The sequence below is a fragment of the Cydia splendana genome, chromosome 8 (assembly GCF_910591565.1).
Source record: "Cydia splendana chromosome 8, ilCydSple1.2, whole genome shotgun sequence".
Lineage (NCBI taxonomy): Eukaryota > Metazoa > Arthropoda > Insecta > Lepidoptera > Tortricidae > Cydia > Cydia splendana.
This window is the reverse complement of record NC_085967.1, coordinates 14,016,499-14,032,065: the sequence shown is the minus strand read 5'-3', so window position 1 is coordinate 14,032,065 and position 15,567 is coordinate 14,016,499. Positions and strand designations below refer to the sequence as shown.

General features: G+C 36.0%; 1 protein-coding gene across 5 annotated transcripts in view; it reads right to left on the bottom strand.

The window, feature by feature from the left end:
* The window catches only part of LOC134793111 (Ca(2+)/calmodulin-responsive adenylate cyclase-like), a 163,956-nt gene that overhangs the window by 31,024 nt on the left and 117,365 nt on the right, over window positions 1-15,567 (bottom strand). The gene's annotated exons all lie outside the window — the stretch shown is intronic.

The window sequence follows — 15,567 nt, the reverse complement described above, 5'->3', positions numbered from 1 at the left end:
GCCCATGCTTCCCTAAAACCTTTGTACTAATGTTATACGTAAGGATGAGAATTTACTTTAACCGCTAACAGTAAAGCGTTCCGAACATGCAGAAACCGGAGGAACTTTTTTTCTGTATTGAATTTATAATTTTTTTAATAAATGCCATTTCCTAATGTAAATATTTAAAAAGCGTTTTATTTATACGTCATTTATGAATTGTTAGAACATTTCATTATATTATATAAATAGAAACCTAGTGTTACTCATAATAGGCAAATAATATTTAACTAAAAATAAAAGTGACAACCCTAAGCGCCAACGCAAGAGTAGGTAAATAACTTGCCGAGCGGCCTTAGATTCACTACTGTTCTTAGTGTACTGTGTTATTACCTAGGTACTCTGTTTATAATTCGTGTATAACTTCTATTTCTTTTGTATAATTTTATATGCAATTTGTAAATTAACTAGCGATCTCTACTAGTTGCCTTCCTCAATATGTAACCCAGGTACTTTATTTAACTACCTATACATTAAGCATGACTTTATTATTAAACTTCTCAGATTAAATGGGTGAACTCGTTCTACAAATATCAATCACGCACGCGAGACAGCCCTGGAGTTCCAAGCTGGAGTGACTGTTTTCAACTAAATCATCAACGAACCAGTTCTCTCATCAAAGTTTTTATCCCCATATATTTTTTAAGACTATAATAATTCCAAACAAAGTGAGATTTTATAATTATCAATCAATTATTTTAGAAACTACACAGCACCTTCAATGTAGTGGTTATAGAAGCGTTATTTCGTTTGAACTATTGTGATAACATTGATAGCTGAATGGAGTACACGAGTATGTCGATACTATTGAAGCCGCGTAGAACACGTCACGCGATACAATTAACTGACAAGCCCGGGAACAGTCCCGTGGAACTTAAAACATCAATTTGGATCGAGGACAAAACCTTGTTTCATAGTCCTGAAAATTATATCCCACCCCCATATTTTCATGTAAAATGTTGCCAAGACGAAACCATAAGGCTCGCACTGACAAAAAGTTATCAGATCTCTTGTAGAGCCAAGCTTCTAACTCTACAAGCCCTAACTTCACAGACTCTACACCTTAGTCAAAATATGTGGCTTGATCGTTTCGTCACATGGGCGTAAGGTGAAAAATGTATTCACTATTCATTATTTTTTATTATAAAATAGTTTTTGTAGTAACGAAACGGCCAAGCCACATATTTTGACTAAGGTGTATAGAGTCTGTGAAGTTAGGGCTTGTAGAGTTAGAAGCTTGGCTCTACAAGAGATCTGATAACTTTTTGTCAGTGCAAGCCTTATGGTTTCGTCTTGGCAATATTTTACATGAAAATGTTTTTGGTGGGATTTCATATCTTTTTGTAAGTTGCTTATGACAATCTTCCAACCCCTAATTTAACCCTTTACCGCATATGGGTCCAAATTTGGAACGTAATGATATTATCCTCTTGGATTGATATAAGCGTCATCTGTTTTACTGAACTTGTAAGAGGTAGAAACTATGAATACTACTGAACGTTTTCTGTACTTGATACAGCTTCTAACTAGTTCGTGGTCCATATGACGTTATCTTTTCCACCGACGTCCGGCAATTTTACTTGCAATGTGATTGACTATTTTGTAATTAGCTTTTCGTTGTTATATTTAGTGCAATAAATAAATTTCCAGCGTTGAGTATTAGAAAAATAGATGCCGCGAGATTTTACGGTAAAACATGTAAGCATTTATATTCAAATTACTATGTATGATGTCGTGAAAGTTTGTTCCTGAAATGGAACACTATGCGTTATAAGCTAGAAGGATTGGACTAATATGGAACATTATGCATTAGTGATTTTTTTATCAGTTTGACAAATATGGAACCTTATGCACTCAGGCAAGCTACTTCTTTATTTTATTTTTGTTAAGTTAGGTACGTTAGCCGGATTGCTAATAATCTGTAGATAACCCGTGACAGCTGGTAGCTACAGATAACCAATAAGGATCAAATTATTTTACTACGTCAATGACAAACGTTCATACGTTCCGTATGGTGGTAAGACTGGTGGCTACTATAGCCTAAACCTTACCAAAAATAAGTATAAAAATAATAAATAGTTTTTGAAATTGTAAGTGATTTTTTTAAACTTACTTTTCCATACATATATTGCATACAGTTCCAAATTTGACCAGTTTAATAATCGGGCTCCGTTTAGCCCCGAATACATAAAGTTCCAAATGTGGAACTAATTGTTATTTACTATTATTTTTAATTGGGTCGAATATAGATTTTTTTCACAATTTTTTTTATGTTACATTTATAGTGTTTTATTAGATATATTTAATTCAGGGAGAATAAAAAATCCATGCGGTAAAGGGTTAAAGGCTTGCGTGTGATTTACTATTAAAAATCCTGAAATACGTACCTGGGGGCATCTTTTATACAATCTGCTTTTTACTGATTCCCCATACAAACTTCAACCCCTTTTGCCCCTAACGCCTTTTTCTACCCCTTTTCACCCATACGGGGTGATTTTGGGGTTGAAACCTATTCTATATCCTTCCCCGTAACAAAAACTATATACATACCAAATTTCAACTAAATCGGTTCAGCGGTTATTGATTTTCCATACAAAATTCCACCCCCTTTTCACTTTTTAGGGGCTAAACATTTCAAGTTTTTGTTTTTTTTTTGTTATTTGTGGACTAATACTATCTTACATACCAAATTTCAGCTTCCTAGAACTTCAAAAGTACCCTAGAGGTTTTGATGATCAACAGTGAGTGAGTCAGTGACGAAATCGGGGTTTTTTAGACATGAATAAAATCAAAAGTACTTATAAGAGCTATGCAATTGAAATTTTATGCTTCAGAACTTCAGAAAGTACCCTAGAGGTTTTGATGATCAACAGTGAGTGAGTCAGTGACGAAATCGGGGTTCTTTAGACATGAAAAAAATCTAAAGTATAAGAGCTATGCAATTGAAATTTTTTATGCTTAATAAGTTTACTATTGACATCATATCCCGAGAGTTTTGTTTATCTGATATAATCCAAACCCAAGTTATGAGGGTTCAAAAAAACGACGAAGCGCTTCGAGAAAAGGTAGGTAGTGCCTAGGGATTGCAATTGCTGGATCCAGCATCCAGCAATCCAGCTGGATCCAGCGCATTTTTCGGTCTGCTGGATCCAGCAAGCGGCGCTGGATCCAGCACCGCGGATCCGCAAAAACAAAATCATCAAAAAACTACACACTTAACTTTACAAAAACTTATAAAAACCATTGGTTTAAGCATTCCAGCGCTTAGCCCATACCAAATCTACTAGTGTAGGTAAATTTGCTTATAGCTATACTCGCCCGAATATAGATGTTTTCTTAAAGTTTACTGTTACGCGCCATCTGCACGTTTGTGTTATCGACATTACCCTCGTATAGTTATGCAATACGCCGTTAGCCCATTTTTTAATGTGTTTATTACTTATCTTAGTTTTTTTTGTTTTGTCTAATATATTTTGTCGGGTCCTTATCGGCGTGAGAATCCGATGCCATCTGCTTGACCGTTATGGACCATGAAGTGCAAGCTATCGCTCCCAGATTTATTTTGCAGTCAGTTACTCCACTACTCTCTAGTTCCTATCGTTAGTGTTCCTAGATTATTTAACCGCGTGTGAACTTTCGTTTAAGATTTAAGTTTTGTGTAGGTATACATAAAACATTTAATATGAACGTTAAAATGGACGAGGATGGTAATAAAAAAACGATGGGGTATATTATAAAAATATATGAAGGCCGGAGTGCTAAGTGTCTGTTATGCTCAAAGATTCTAATGATATGTAACATGTAACCGTTCAACCACAGGCTTAAAAGGTTATTTACAGAAGATTCACCGTGTTTACGCCCGGCAGCACCAGCAACAGTTACAAATAAATTACGAGACCTCACTTTCAGAGATCTCAAAAGAAATAAACTTTCGCAAGAAATGATCTCAAGAAAAGAGTTTTAAGTTTAACTTACGCCCTATTATCCTCCCTTTGTTTGGCGTATTTCATTTTAATAAAAAAAACCGGCCAAGTGCGAGGCGGACTCACGCACTAAGGGTTCCGTACCATAATGCAAAAAACGGCAAAAAAAAAAACGGTCACCCATCCAAGTACTGACCCCGCCCGACGTTGCTTAACTTCGGTCAAAGATCACGTTTGTTGTATGGGAGCCCCACTTAAATCTTTATTTTATTCTGTTTTTAGTATTTGTTGTTATACCGGCAACAGAAATACATCATCTGTGAAAATTTCAACTGTCTAGCTAAGTAACTATCACGGTTCGTGAGATCGGCCTGGTGACAGACGGACGGACGGACGGACAGCGGGGTCTTAGTAATAGGGTCCCGTTTTACCCTTTGGGTACGGAACCCTAAAAACATGTAGAATTGCACCATTTTCTTTTTGCAATATCGTTAAACTGCTGGATCCGCGCTGGATCCAGCTGGATTGAAACCGATCCAGCAAAAATCCAGCTGGATTGAAAACGCTGCTGGATTGCAATCCCTAGTAGTGCCCTTGCGCTTCGCTTTGCTCGTCTTGGCGGGGGCACTACCGTGCCCCCAGATCTTAAAATTAACCAGGTATCTAAAAAAATCCTAAATGAAGAACACCTACGAACGTAAAAGTAATAAAGAATATGTATTTAAAAAAAAAAACACTTTAAAAAAAGCACTTCCAACAATATATACCTAAAATAAGCAATATATGCCTTTGTACATTATATACTTTCTTTTAATTGTATCTTAACCTGTCTTATGTACAATAAAGTGTTTACATACATACATACATACATACATATTTCTGAAATTAACTAGGCACTAAAAGTCTTACTCTTCTAGTAGGTAGTATAATAGTTATTTTTCTAGCTCACACTGAATCGTGCATTTGGATAAACACGAAGAAGATAGATGTTTCAATGTAGGTGGGTGGACTGCATCCATCTGCCTGATTACTCGCACTTCTGATCTTATTTAACACCATTTCAAACTGAACTACAAGAATGTAATGAAGGAATTGTAAGTAAAACAAACTGCGCAATCAACTGGCGATTTCCTGCGTATAAATCAGAGTATTTCAAACAGATGCCTGGTCTGCGATTCTTCAGACCGGTCAGGTTTCGAACGCGGACTAATCGCTTAAATTCTGTAAATACCAGCCAGACAAAGACGCTGATAACAGTACGATGATCGCATTTACGATGCCAGCTGTTAGGTATAGCTACTTCATCCATTATGGTTTTATGTACCGAATATCGCAGAAAGTTCATAAACACTGAAGACATAAAGGAAGCACTATCAATTTCATTTCGAGACTGTGGCCATGACCATGACCGATCGAAGGTAGACGCACTAAACGCCTGACATAACTTCAAAAGCCAGAAACCTCATAAAATCATGTGCGTATTATGCTTTCAATGTATTTACGAGAAGATAGCAGAACGCTTGAAACCAATTACTCTCCCGTATAATACCTCGTTGGATATTCAAAGCTTTATACATAAATAATATAACCAAATAACGAATACAGTTATATTGATAAAAAGCGAAGTCATCGCGCCTAATGGATGAAAGCTTCATAATCCAGACAGAAGGAAATAAATTATTTTATGCTTTGTTAAGCCTCTCTAATACCAAACCTTTTTGCCGAAACATCGATTAGAGCCTACTCAATTATTTCGAGTTTATTTTCACTTAATCTAATAACTTCCCTTTTTATGTCGCAAGGTTACTCTAACAACTTCCTGTGGCCTATTTTATAAAGCTACAAGTTACAATTTACAAGCGGAAGTCTCTTTCTAACCCTATGTGTTAGAACGAGACTTCCGCTTGTAAATTGTAATTTGTAGCTTTATAAAATAGGCCACTGGTGTAATGGCAGGCCTATTAATAGGCTGATACTTATTAATTACATAAGGTAATCTAACAAAGTTAATGTTTACCTACTCATTTATGAATTAGCTCGAGTTCATTTAACTGCGTATCTTTACAGCCGCAACTGGGTTTACTGGCGACAAATTAAACGAGGTTATAGCGTTTTTACGGCCGTTTTGATTCATGAAAAGTGTAACATCGGGGAGTCTGTTATTAATCGACACAATGCCTGACATACGATCGCTTATTACCTACTTTTATGGTGTTTGGTGTTTAGAAACAGTATAACTACCTAATAGTACTTATTTATTGCTTCTAATAAACAAATGTAAACCACTACAGTACTAACATTCTAACTCGAGACCGCCTTCTGGAAACACAAGCAATAGGCAAGAAGTTACCAAATGAACGCATGTAAATTAATTAGGTAGCTGAGCAATTAACGTAACATAAATTAATCAAGACGCAGACTCGTCGCGCATAATTTTTCATTAGCGACGACGGCAGATTCACAGGACCGAATTAAGAGCCTCGAGAGAACTTGCTTTAATTCCCCTTTTTATGCTCTATTTCTTGTGATACTTTTATTTAAAACCATAAACCTTCCCCTTTTGCTTTAATTGCCAAAAATACTCCTTAACGAAACAAATCGTCTACGAAATTGAAATGGATACCAAAAGCCGTATTTATTTTGAAAGCGTCGTTTCAAGAATCGGTAAACGATAAAATTGTGGAGTAGGTTGATTGTGGAAATGAGCTAATTGGGCATTGTGTTGGAATATAGTAAAAGTAGGTCAACAAGAATTATTAGCCTACAAGACAGCCCCGTATTCCGCTCCAGTGGCTCCCTGTCAAGAGCACAGCCAAAGCCACGCTAACTGAAAGGAAATTCGAGCAAATATGGGTTATCCGGACCCCTGCAAACTTAATTGTACCTACTCATATAATTATAGACAAACAGACTCACCTATATTGAATGTTATACTTTTATGTATTCGTTTGAGGTTACAAAATACTACGGACTGTGAAAGCAAACCAAGTTACTGTTGAAGCTCGGTTTTAAATGTATAAAATATTTATCGAGTGCCGGAATCCAATATCCTAGCGTCGAACTGTCTTCTAGCCGAACACAAACTGAGATTGCTTAATAAAACATCTCTGCCTACAAACTTCAGACTCTAAGCTACAAATCTGTATGGGAAGATCGGTTACTAAGTTCAACCTCAAAAGGTAAACTATTTCAAAAGTATGTAGCGACATCAATTACTTTAATATGTGTAATGAGACCAATAAAATAAACATCCCGTTAAGTGTAAAACAAAATACTATGTTGAGTGAGTAATTGGCTCGCCAAATAGGGCTTAAGTAGGTAAACAACTACGATTTATACGTAATTTGTATCCAGTAGTTGCAAACGCACTGATGTGATGTGCCGAACTAAATTGAATTATAATCCTAACTTGACGTAGGCCGACGGGAGCCGATCCGCACCGAGGCCGCCTAACACAATTATGATATGATAATTTCGCTTTGTCATAATCATAACTGCGACGAAAAGCTTGCAAAGTTGAGCCTGGAAACAGATGTTTCGGCTTAACAGGGATTTAACGGAAGTCAATTACTGAACCCCTTTTCGCTTCAGCTTTGTTGAAGAAAATCTTTGAGACAGATAAGGTTGCGCTATTTCTGCGCCGGAAATTTGTGTTTTAATGTAATGAGTGGAAGCGGATGTAAATCACAAACACTGAATATGGGGCATATTAGGTTGCCTTTTTGCGAGTCCTCCGGCCCTCCTCTCGTTCCGACACATGCCAGATACGGCGGCCACCCCCTGAATATGGAATTACTCGGATCACTTGCTCTTGGGACGAAACGAAAACTTGTTTACACACTGATCTACATTATTTGATGTCGATTTACGAAACAAACATTAAATAACCACTTTAGTCGGGTCGGTTGTGACCCTCCCTTAGAAACTTATTAGTTAAAGAAGGAACGAATATTTGTTCCAGTAATTTAATAGTTTTCTATTCGTATAGCATTTGATGTCTAAGACTCATAATCATAATACTAAAATTGTTTCGTTTGAGAGTAAATCGATCTAATTCATCTTTTAAAACTAAAAGCCATGGATGGACTATAGTTAGTATTGAAAACGTGGTAGAGTCAGTCCATGAAAAGTCTGCAGCGGATTTGATAGCCCACGCAGTGCACGTGTTATTTTAAACGTCAAACTTCTATGAAATTATAACGTATAAATGACACTTGCACTGCGTGGGCTATCAAATCCGCTGCAGACTTTTCTTGGTCCGACTCTATTCACCATGTAGATATATTCGGTTTTTCATAAAAATTACCTGACATTTTGGCACAGTTGCATATGCCATCTCAATGGACGTGCTGCGAGTTTAATTGTGGTCTACACGCCATAGCGATTACTTTCTTTAGGGTTCACTTGCACTGCACGGTGTCACTGCTACTATTTTAGTCTGCTTTCTCACTTGGACCTCGATGACGTTGACGACACACAATATTTACAGTACCTACGAAAATCAATTCGCGCATTTATAGCCGAAATAGACTTTTCAGTTCGTGAATACCCCGTTTTCAATAGTAAATGACTATGTTAGCTTAAAACAGGCAATGAATTAAACGCGTATATAAATATAACGGGAGTTGTAGCAACATTGTTGCATAGTAAATATAATCGTAAGGAAAACGTAAATTATTCTGGAAGCACGAATTCTCACGAACGGAAGCGGTGCTACCGCCGACGTAAACGAATTCCTGCCCGCACTAAATTTCAACTACGGCATTTATTAAAGTGAATTTATTGTAGCAAACTATATACGAACGTAGTACAACTAATGCACGATAAGTATCTATCAGAGCTAGTTTTTCCAACTCCGTCCAGTGGCTTTTTCGAGCGAGCAATGAATCGTCTTTTTCCGTTCTGACAGAAGATTTATCGGGCGATTAAATATAATAAATTAAATTTAAATTACAATTTAATTTAAATTTAATAAAAATCACCGCTTATGTAAAGTTTTCATCGCATGTTTGCAGCAGCAACGGCGTTTTGCATGACTTAAATAATTGCTTCATTTGAATTTATTTAAAAAAGTCTTACGAGCTTATGGAAACTTTCTGCTTTTCTTATGAACTTGCACATGTGAACTGCCCGAAGTTCCGCCAATAACTTAAAATAATGTTTTTTGTCTGTACGTGTTAATAAAACTTTAAGAATAAAGTACTCTAAGGACTCCCTTCATATGCCCTTGTCAAAAATAAGAAGGATAATTGGATATTTAATTAAACGGCTACTTATAAAGTATCGTTAGGTAGGTGAATTGTAATCGGGATTACTTCATAATCCTTGCGAGTGGGGCTTCGTGGGCCCACGCCGGTAATCCTCGGCCTCGACATTGTTTGCCGGATGCCGCATGCACGTTATTGCACCCGTATGTTTGCTATTTCAGTTCCTATCGGCCTAAAGGGGCCCACTGATTAACAGTCCGCCGGACGGTATCGGCCTGTCAGTTAGAACAAAATTTTGACAGTTCCGAACAACTGACAGGCCCAGGATACCGTCCGGCGGACTGTTAATCAGTGGGCCCCTTTATGTAATATTGCGGCTAAATAAGTAACAAGGTAGTACAAAGGGCTGAATTGGCAGAGCAACTAATAATGTAAAGATATTTTTATACCACGTCGGTGGAAAATAAGCATACGGCCCGCCTGATAACAAGCGGTCACTGTAGCCTATGGACGCCTGCAACTACAGGAGGTCTTGGCAAGATGACAATCGTTCGCAGAGAAACAAAACGCTTTCCGTCTCTATAGATACTGCACTAATGTGGAAGAGTGATAGAGAGACAATAGTGTCTCGTTTCGTTTTCATTCACCTGTCAGGGGTTTATTATTACACGAACCTAACTATAGCTCGTCTACTGACAGTGCAGCATAATATTACATCTTAACATATCTCGTCGCGATTTAATGAAGATGTTGCTCTGTTAGCTCAGTCCTCTGTGACTATAGCTTAAAGCGGACATATGTTGACGCCACTAATCTATTTATATGCCTTTTGTGAACAACTCACAGAGTTAATTGAAGCTTGTTTGCCTGGTTAGCGATACACTAGCTATAACATCCCATCATTGGGTGATGCGCCGGACTTACTCACGGCATTATTTTAAGGAAACAATTCGGGTCAAGAGCAAAGTGTTTATTGTTTAAATAACATCGATGACGACACTCTTAATTTAAACACAAACAATTGTAAATAAGTATGTCTGTAATTAACCGACTGTATTCAAACTCGATTTTTGATACGCTATTTTTAAGTTTTTATATGTTTATACATATATCCGAAATTCCAAATACATCTAAAACCATGAACTATTCTATAAAAAAAAACTTTTTTAAATAAAAATAAATATATTCACAGTATATATATATATATATATATATTTTTATTTATTAACACAAAATATTTATATACATTCAAAGAATTATGACAGCGAACAAAGCCCCCTGAGGCTTAACTGCCGCTGTAATCGCTCTTATTTACTCTTAATATTATATTAAGCTATTAATATTATATTTATATTAATATTATATTTAAGCCCCGTAATAAGGAATATCTTTCCAATATCTTATATTTTGATTCATATTTAAAGTTCAGATCATGCCCTCCCATCCCGAAGGCGTTATAATTATTTTCAAATCGATATCATAGATGGCGCTAAATGTCACAATCAGCCATTACGAAATTTTTATACTACATATTAAGATGGATTAAGAGATATTTAAAGTGTCATAAATTAAAATCATTATAAATGAAATACAAACATTAATAACAACACGAATTCAATGCAGTAATTTACAAAATTTGAAACCACAATTATATTGCGACTGGCTACGTTATGAGCAACACAGCGCAGGACAATTATGTCGAGCTGTCGAAGTAATATTGAATAATGTCACTAGATGGAGCCACCACGATTCTAGTAAGACCTACGATTCTAGTACCTAATCATTCCAAAACGAAACGAGTGTGGGTTTATTTTCCTACGTTTTGATTTTCGTTTTAAGACATGATGTGAAGTTTGATTTAGATTAGAATAATTACATTTGAGTTATAAATTTCGGAATTTAAGTACTTAGTATAAAATGTAAAAAAATGGATCGGTGAATAAACATACCTAATTTAAATGAGTACCTACTTATTTTAAAGTAGGCCTGCCTGACGTTAAAATACAAATTAATAAACTCACAGGGCGATGTCTTTCAAAACACATGAATGTTTTGTTTTTAAACACAATGCAAGTTTTTATTTCGCTTGGTGCCCAAGTCAAACCCGCATTTTACTCCTTTATTGACCGAAGCGTTTGCGAAGGTCTCCGTTTTAACTCGGGCCAAATTTCATATGTCCGGACGTTCTCCTCGGTTAAATTCTCAACCGATTCTCATCAAATTTTGTGACCAAAATCTAGAATAAAATTTCTTTTTCGATTCGATTATTGATTTTTTTTTCAAAATGGCGGAAATAAATAGTTGTATCAATATAATAAGAATTTATTTTTCTTTTTGAGATATATTTACAGTGTTTGGCAAAAATGTAGAAATTTGTAACGCTGGTGTAGGTGGTATTTAGAGAGGTAGGTATGTAGTACTCGAGAATAAGTAGCCAAATTTCGTAACTTTAGCTTAGTGCTATATTGGCGCAGTTGGCAAACAATTGCTTTGATGCATGGAGGTACCTAGTTCGATCCCCAGTAAAGTGTGTGAACTTTTTGTAATTTTTTACACTTAAATTTTATATTATTTTATTTTTATTTTATTTTTGAAACTTTATTGCAGAAATAAAGTACAAATGGCGGACTTAATGCCTAAAGACATTCTCAACCGTAAATTTGTGGATTGATCAAGCGAGTGCAAAGCATACAATATTTTATTTAACTTTTTGTTAATTTAGTTTTTCCAAATTATTCTAAACGGCGTAGCGTTATTTTTTTATTCAGTTTTAAGCTATGCTCGCGAGGTCTACAGAGGGCCTATAGTCCATGGGCCAGCTGGTCAAATTTTTGAAAATGGTATAAATTGGGGGTACCAAGTTTCCTTTTCACAGCAGTTAGATAGGCTTATTATGATGTTAAAAAACCATGATTGCCATCTCAAAATGGTAGCTAACAAAAATGGCCGCCAATCCAAGATGGCGGATATTGAGTTTAAAAAATCAGCCGTAACTCGAGAAGTATTCGTCCGATTTCATTGCAATTTTTTTTAAACAAAAGCTCTATATGTGAGCTTAAAATTATGTTTACATATTATATCGATAAAGTCGACCGTGAATTAGTAATTAAAGAAATATTGTAAATTTTCTTATTTTTTTGTGATACTTTTTTTTAAATTCAGTTTTTACGAAGTATCTCGTACATTACAAAAAAGTTTTAAATGAGACAAAATAGTGTGTTAAATTAGCTTTAATTTGACGTATTATTTGTATGGAACTGAAGACTGAAAACACATGGAAACATGAATTAAATTTACTTCTGTTGAAATTCATCGTTGACTAAATAACTGCGTACAGAACAAAAAGCTTCAGATAGAAGTTGTAGAGTACAAAAAACATGTTTTTAGTATAGTTTAATAATAATAGTAAAATGATAGTAATAATGGTTTTATTTTTTACAAGTAAAAACTACTTTAAACTCTCGCGTTTTGTATACTTAATTAAATTCATTAATGTTACTAACGGGTCAAACGGGATTAAATTTAATTATTCGCTGAAACGTCGGAAAAAAGGTAAAATAATGAAATTATATCGCGTTAGACCCGTTATTGACATTAATTAGGTAATAACTAGTATTCGATTGAAATAGTAATTTCTTCAGTGAACTGCGTACAGAACAAAAAGCGTCAGATAGAAGTTGTAGAGTACAAAAATGATATTTATAGTATAATTTAATAATTTATAATAATAGTAGCAGGGCTCGGAAACCGTTTTATTTTTCAAACCGGTTTCGTTCATAAACCCGGGAACGAAAAGGATTTCGTTTCGGTTACCAGTTAAAGAACTGTTCTATTGAGATACCGTTGAGATGCGTTCGCCTTTCGTTTTTGTGGAACTAAATTAACCGATTAAATTGAAAATGTCGAATTGATCCAAGTAAAAACTGGTATTCGGTATAAATAGAAATGTCTTCAGTGAAAATGTGTTCGGCTACAAATAAAGTGAACTATATATGTGTATAATATGTGGCGAGATAGGCCCTAAAAGACGGACAATCGTGGGCATTGTTATTTAATGCAGCATTAATAAGGAGTTTTGAGGCTATTAGTAACCGACGTGACATACCGGATGAATTTTTAGGTATATAGGTACTGTGAAATATCACTGCCAATATAGAGTCCATTTCACCAATATCACGTCTTTAATAAAATTACAGACAAAAAGACTCCCTACGCTCGTGGTTCGAAAAATGGAATCTTGAGCGTAGCGAGGTTTTCACTACACCAACACGAGGAAAATACTAACTGTAAAATATCAAACAAAATCAAAGCGAATCGATTCAAAATGAATGTTATTAAATGTTAATATTCAAAATCATCATTTAAAAGCCAATTCTACCAGCAAACATAAGAAAACAACTCAAAATTTGCATTTGATTACTTTGCCTCACATGTGAATAAAATGCAACTATCTTATCAGCTTGGAACAATCAAGAGAGCCTTTATCCGCTGGTGTGGTGAAATGATATTGTAACTGCAGAAGCATGTTATCATAAACCCAAGAGTAAAATCTCAAAATTCTCTATTTACTTGCGAAACTTATTTCTTACTTAGACGACCGGTCTGGCCTAGTGGATAGTGACCCTGTCTGCTAAGCCGATGGTCCTGGGTTCGAATCCCAGTAAGGGCATTTATTTGTGTGATGAACACTAATATTTGTTCCTGAGTCATGGTTGTTTTCTATGTATATAAGTATGTATTTATCTATACAAGTATGTATATCGTCGCCTAGTACCCATAGTACAAGCTTTGCTTAGTTTGGGGCTAGGTTTGATCTGTGTAAGATGTCCCCTAATATTTATATTTATTTACTTATAAAATAAATATAAATATTAGAAGCGCTGGTGGCCTAGCGGTAAGAGCGTGCGACTTGCAATCTGGAGGTCGCGGGTTCAAACCCTGGCTCGTACCAATGAGTTTGTCGGAACTTATGTACGAAATATCATTTGATATTTACCAGTCGCTTTTCGGTGAAGGAAAACATCGTGAGGAAACCGGACTAATCCCAATAAGGCCTAGTTTACCCTCTGGGTTGGAAGGTCAGATGGCAGTCGCTTTCGTAAAAACTAGTGCCTACGTCAAATCATGGGATTAGTTGTCAAGCGGACCCCAGGCTCCCATGAGCCGTGGCAAAATGCCGGGATAACGCGAGGAAGAAGAAGATTTATATTTATTTACTTAATAGAGGATGTCGTCAGCGTAACAGATTCTTCAAATAATTTTTCTTAAATATAACTTAAGTAAAGAGTTTTTATCCGGTACCTACGTCGTTTAGTAATAGACTCTAGTGGACTCTAGACTGGTATACAATGGCGTCCAAGCTCTGAACCAGCTTGGAAGGCAAAACAGAGTGCAACTGGTATGTATCCCAGGGCACGAGGGATTCATAGGCAATGAAAATGCAGATGAACTTGCCAGAGCTGGATCTTTAGGTAACCTTATAGGTCCGGAACGATTCGTGGGGCTCTCACAGGGAACCATCATAACGGCTATTAAAGACCATACTAAGATCAAACATCAGGAAGAATGGGACAGTCTGACGGGTCTAAAGCACGCAAAGCTCTTTATGCAAGGAGTAGACTCCGGTTGGAGCAAAAAGCTTTGGAAACTTAGCAAAAGACAACTCCAAATCATAACAAGGTGTTTACTGGACATTACGGGGTCAAAGGAATTCTGGCCAAGATGGGACACTCTGACAACACCGATTGTCGTATGTGTGGCGAAGAGAGACAGTAAAACACCTAATTTGTGAATGTCACGCCCTCGCCAGAAAAATAATTAAGGACTTTGGAGCAGGATATCTTGAACCAAAGGACTTTAAAACGCTAACCATGAGCTCTATCATCCGGCACAGGGATATATGGTGGGAAAAGCTCTTGAGTAGTTGACGGATCTTTTCTAGGGGGTAATTGCGCAAAAGATCCCTATGGATCGAAGTGTATCCAAGCAAGGGCCCCCGAAAACAATAAGATAAGAATAGACTCAAAATTCCTTATTAATGCTGCATTAAAATTGAATAATACTGCCTACTGTCCATCTTTTGGGGGGGTACTTTACAAAATGGTCTTATTTCGCTACATATTATACAAATATCTAGTTCACTTTGCATCATCTTGATTTGTAGCCGAAAAGATTTTCACTGAATAACTAGTTTTTAGCTAATTAATGTTACTAACGGGTCAAACGCGATTAAATTTCATTTTTAACCTTTTTTCCGACGTTTCAATGAATAATGAAATTTAATCGCGTTAGATCTGTTAGTAACATTAATTATGTATACAAAACGCAAGATTTTAAAGTAGTTTTTACTTGTAACAAATAAAACTAATAATACTATCGTTCTAATATTATTATGATCA